Source organism: Sminthopsis crassicaudata, chromosome 1 (assembly GCF_048593235.1).
Source record: "Sminthopsis crassicaudata isolate SCR6 chromosome 1, ASM4859323v1, whole genome shotgun sequence".
Taxonomy (NCBI): domain Eukaryota; kingdom Metazoa; phylum Chordata; class Mammalia; order Dasyuromorphia; family Dasyuridae; genus Sminthopsis; species Sminthopsis crassicaudata.
Window position 1 is genome coordinate 240,632,934 of NC_133617.1, and position 6,000 is coordinate 240,638,933.

The following is a 6,000-nucleotide window of genomic DNA, read 5'->3' on the forward strand; positions in this document are numbered from 1 at the left end:
ACAACACTGAAGTACTACATTATACCATCAGAAAGACTAACATGACAGAAAATGAAAAGGATAAATATTGGAGGGTATGAGGAAAAAATAGGACATTCGCATACAATTGGTAGAATGGTGAACTAGGCTAATCATTTTGGAAAATAACATGGAACCAAGTCCAAAGGGATAAAAATCTTCATACCCTTTGAACGAGCAGAACCATTTCTAGATCTTTAGACAAAGCAAATAAAAAGGGGCGAGAAGCTATTGATATAAAAATATTTATGGCAGTTCTTTTTTATGTTCAGAAAATTGGAAATTGATGGGTTGCTTATCTGAACAAGTTGTGGCCTTAATTGTAATAAAATACTATTGTGGTATGAAAAATGATGGTGGGGATGGCCTCAGAAGAACTCAGCAAGACTAATAGGAACCCATACATAGTGAGGTGACAAGAACCAGGACAATATTGTTACACAATAAGAGCAATTGGGTAAAGATGATCAATAGTCAGAGACTTATGTACTCAAATCAAAACAATGATCCAGGACAATTCCAAAGGACCCATGATGAAAAATTCTATTTACTGAGGCGGGGTAGGGAGAAAGAGATAGAGACTTGATGACCCTGGATGTAGATTGAAACATTTTTTTAATTTTCAAAAGTAAAATAAAAATGCCTTTTTTTTTGGCTGAGGCAAAGTTAAGTGATGTGCCCAGGGTCACACAGCTAGGAAGTGTTAAGTGTCAGAGGTTAGATTTGAACTCAGGTCCCCCTGACTTCAGAGCTGATGCTCTAATCACTACAGCAACTAGCTGCCCCCAAAATAAATTTTGTAAATGAGCTAAAGAAAGATTACCTTTTTCTGAACAGTTTTTCTGGGCCTGGAATAGGTTGCACCTGATTACAATTAAAAGTTTAATTTCTTTCTTTGGATGCAATGCTCTACAGCAAGGCTCTTAGATAGGGTGAGGAAGTATTAAACCAACTTCTTTTCATTAGTAATATTTTTATATATAACAATAACTAGTTATATGAAGGCCAAAGCCTTTGTAAATTTCAGATTTTAATCTATACATGATAGTTTTAGTTTGGAAAGCCATCAGTCAGATGTGCTCTTAAAATTGTTTCCATGTGTAGATTTTTTTGAGATTTTTGTTAGGGATGCCAATATTTTATTACCAATAGGCAATCTTTGGAGGATTCATTCATTTTCTGAAAAGCTTATTTGAATTATTCTTATTTTGCATATTTTGTTCAAAAACTATATTGTGATATTATCAAAAGTAATGGATTTGGAGTCAGTTCTTCACAATTTGGCCTCAATCTTATTACCCAATAGTCCCTTTAATTTAACGAAACATGTATTGTTTTTTTCAAACTCATATAAAAAATGCAGGAGACAATATGATTTTGCTTATTGTTTTTATATTGTTCAGAAAATACTAAAATCAGAAATATGATACCTTCTGAAAGGTTGCTGTTATCTCTAATGGGGGGGGGAAGTATTTGATTTTACTAATAAATAAAAAATATTAAATATTATCTATTTCAATTTTAGTTCATCCTTTTAAATTTTTATTTCAGAATGTTTCCTAATGTACCTGCTATGTTAGTATAATAATAAATGTATATAAAATGCCTGTATGTATGAACATAAATGTAAATATATAAATTATACACAAATATACATATGTGTACATATATCTAAAAATGTGTTCATATATGTTTAACTGAGCTATCTGGATGATCAAAAATGTTTGGCTACCACTTATACCAACAATAAGCATTCTTTATTCATTGGAGTTTTCCCAGGTGGACAGTTAGATCCAATTCTTTGAGTCACAATATATTCCATTTAGGGGGACTATACAACATCCCAGGGCAGATGAATAATGCCATCTGGAAGATTTCACCATACATAAAGAAAACTTCTTTGACTTGGAATCTATATTAGACCTCCTCCATGATAGAAGTGAACCATTTTAGCAAATATGCTTCTAGTTTTATGTTTCATTTGATATTTATACTCAGAAACTTGTTAAATAGCATAATTTGTGATATATCTTTCAAAGAATCTTATATAATTTTGACAGATGCTTGAAAGAGAGGCATCAAGGAGGCACTTTGCTCTGCTAAATCACATTTTACAGTCGTTAAGCAATAATACAAAAATTTTAATTCTCTATATCTTTCAGGCAGTTATGTTATGGTATAGATATGTCCTACTATAGCATATTACTTGCAAAAATCTAATTTTTTTCATTAAGAATGTCATCAATGTATCTAATTTTTCTCAAAAGAATTTTGTATAACTTGGAACTAGGCTTTGATCACTTTTTTTGTGAGGGATTGGAGGAGTAATAATAATGGTCAAGAGGCAGCTAGGTGGTGCAGTGGATAGAACACTGAAGTCAGGAGGAACTGAGTTTAAATCTGACTTCAGACTCTTAACACTTCCTAGCTGTGTGACCCTGGGCAAATCACTTAATCCATTTGCCTCAGCAAAAATAATAATAATAATAATGGTTAAGATTTTTTCCCTGTATCTTTGGTATTCTTATTTGATTAAAATACTTTGATTATCTGAGTTCTCAATACACTCAAAACTGCATCACTTTTAGCATAAATTGTTTTTCTCCTAAGAGTGGTGGTATACAGTTTCAAAGTTATGATCTAGAAATAAATACCTATTTGCCTAACATCAGGAATTATTATAGAAAAAGATATACATAGAAAAATATGCTCATGGCATCATAGAGACTGGGAGTGTTAACAAAATTCACTCACTTCACTTCTGCCTCCTCTTCAGGAAGGAACTTGTAACAATTCTCCCAAGAGCCACAGTCAGAAAGGATCCATCAAGTTAGCTATAATTTCATCATCTCAAAGTGGAAACCTTGAGTTACACATGGCCTGATACAAATTTCCCCTTGTTTTACCAGAACCAGGAATAGCATATATGAACGTGACAAGGGATAATACTTATAGATCAATTCAACCTCAAACTATATATTCCCATTTGGATCATTTTCTGACTGCCCTTTGCTAGTGGGAACAAAACTGGGGCTGGAAATCAAAGCTGTCTCAATTTCTTCCATAGTGGAGGATTTAGGTTTTACTAATCATAGTTCCCTACCCTAACTATCTCCTTGGGGGACATGACCCCACTTGAATTTTAATCCTCTATAAAACCACTCAGACTAGTGTACCTCCCATCTCATCCATTTCCTCCCTTGGCTCTTTTTTTCTCTTTTCTCTGGCTGGACTGAATTAGCTTCCATTACTTTTTTATAGGTGTGAAGGATGAAGATGGTTTTCCAAGAAGTGTTCTGGGCTGTGGGGGTCCCTAGAGATTACTCCCTCCAAAAAAGTAATACAATCTGCTCCTCCTTCTTCCTTAATTGTCCTGGAAGAATGAAAGAGAAAATCATCAAGCAGGGCATGAATTTTGTCAGAAAAGTCTCTACAGCACAAAGAAGTCCCAATATTGACCCCAGGCATATTCAATTTGTGTGTCTTCCAACAAGGAGGTGGATGGAGCAAGGCTGATGAGTGAGCACATTAAGGATTGGTGCACAACTCTTATGTTAATTCATAATGATTTTACCTAATCAAGGCTAACATCTTGTTTGTCCTATGGATTAAAATGCAATTGGTATATATCTAAAAAATCTTTTTTTTTCCCCTTCGTGGGGATGTGAGGGGAAGAGGACTTTGATAGTTTCTGAGGAATAAGAGAAGTGTCTTGTTGAGCCTATGACCTAAAAATCTATTAATTTGAATTTTAGTATTCTTTTAATCTCTAAAGTATAATTCAGCTATATTTAATATATATATATATATATATATATATATATATAATACTATAAAGCATCTAAGTATAGAAATACATTTTATTATAGGCCATTTGCACAAAAGAAAGGAGGAAGGGAGGAAGGAAGAGATAAAGAAAAGGAAGAAAAGAAGGAAGGAAAAGATCTAAGAAAGTAAGAATTTGTGAATATTTTCTTCATAATAAGTGTGCAAATGTACTTTAAATAAATATACTTACAAGTGATATAATATGACTTTGAAATAAAAATTCTTCCTACTTTTTTTTTTACTTTATAAAAAAATAGCACTATATCAAATGCAGCTTGGGTAATCCTTTCAATATTTGTGAAATCCAGCCATAATAATATTTATATATACATATATATATAATACAATAATAATAACAATAATAATATAAAAGCAGTTGATGACCATGATCAAATGGTTGTCAGTGAAACTTTAGTTTCTTATGGTATCAATCTTGAGGGGCAATTGGAATTTGTAAACTGACTTAGTGTCTATCATTGACATGCAAATAAGTTCAAAAATTTTAATCATGCACAAAAAATGTTAAAATTGAGAAGCTGAGCCTAAAAGACTGAAATTTCTTACCCTTGAAATTGCATCCTTCCTATTACCCTCTTCCAATCACCTATAGTCTTTTGTCTCTGAATTGAATATTATTCTTCCTTTCCAATTTATAAAATTGATATTCAAGTTATCACCACTAAATAGCTAATTAGATAGCCGTCAGAATAAAACTATGATCTTATTTTCTTATTTAATATTTATTGAAACTATTGAAATCAATTTTTCAAATCCATCAAATACAAAGAGTTTATATACAGAATTTTTTAACATATCTAAAGTTATAGATAATTTCAAGATAACTTGAAAAAGTAGAGAGAACATATGCAAATGTATCCAATTTAGCATTTGCTGGAGGAAGTTTCTTAGAAACAGATTTTCATTGGCTGATGGAATGAGAATGTCACTTTGCTTTTGTATAAAAATTAACACATCCTCTCACTGACATTTAAGACCAGTAATTGGCTGTGAAGTGCTCAGTGATGCTTTGGGATGAACTGCACCACGAAAAAAATAAATGGCATTATTAAACTGAATTTGTAGTTCTCTTCTAGACAATTTCATGCAATAGCTGATATAACTCCCTCTACCTTGGTATTAAATTGTGTGTGATAATATACTATTGGGAATGACTGACTTTCTCTGAGACAGATTCCTGGAGATAGGAACATTTGAATTAAGAAGATCTATCTAAGTCTAGTGATTTGAATTTCTTCTAAAGAGGCAAAATCTCAAGTTGGGGTGGTTCTTTTAAACAGGTTTTATTTATCATTTGATTTTTTTTTATTTGTACCTGATAAGAAAGCTCTCAAGATATAAGAATAAGAATGCTCTGCTACCTATAGCCAGCTTAGCATTATAACATATTTCATAATCTTAATTTGCATTTATACATATCTTTTGGTTTTTTAACACTTCACAGAGGTAGGCAAGGCAGGCATTATTATATCTATTTTGCAGATGAAGAAATTAAAACAAAGATATTAAGTGATTTGTTCATGCTTACAAAACTAATAAGTGATTATGTTATAACTAAAATAAAGGTTTCTGACTCCAGAGCAAATGTTCTTTTTGCTGCACTTTTCTTCCTTACTGATGGTGGATAAAAAAAGAAAAGGAAGCTTAAAAAAAAGAATGAGGTAAAGAAAGAACAAATATACTTTTTAAATTTCTATGAACTCTGCCAAATTTTTTCAGGTGGGAAGAGGATTCATCAGGATTGTAGAAGAAAAGCTCAAGTTCTAGAAGGTCCTATGAAATTAAGAAGGCTTTCATTCCAATGATTAACTATTTCTACTATCTGAGGTCCAGTCTTGCCCCTGGATAGGGCTCATTGGAGTGACTCATTAATTACTGATTACATAATAATGACTATTTTGTTTTTTGACAAAATAACCAATCCACAAAGAATTCAGGTATGTTAAATATAAAATCTAATCCACTATACTGTAAGCTCCTTGATGACTGGAACTACTTTTGCCATTCTTTTAACTTCTGTTGCTTAGCTTAGTGCCTGGAACATAGCTGGCATTTAATAAATAGTTGAATATAAAGTGTCTGACAAGTAAATTTTTTTTGAGACTGCATTCTAACTATTCTTATTGAGAAACAAAT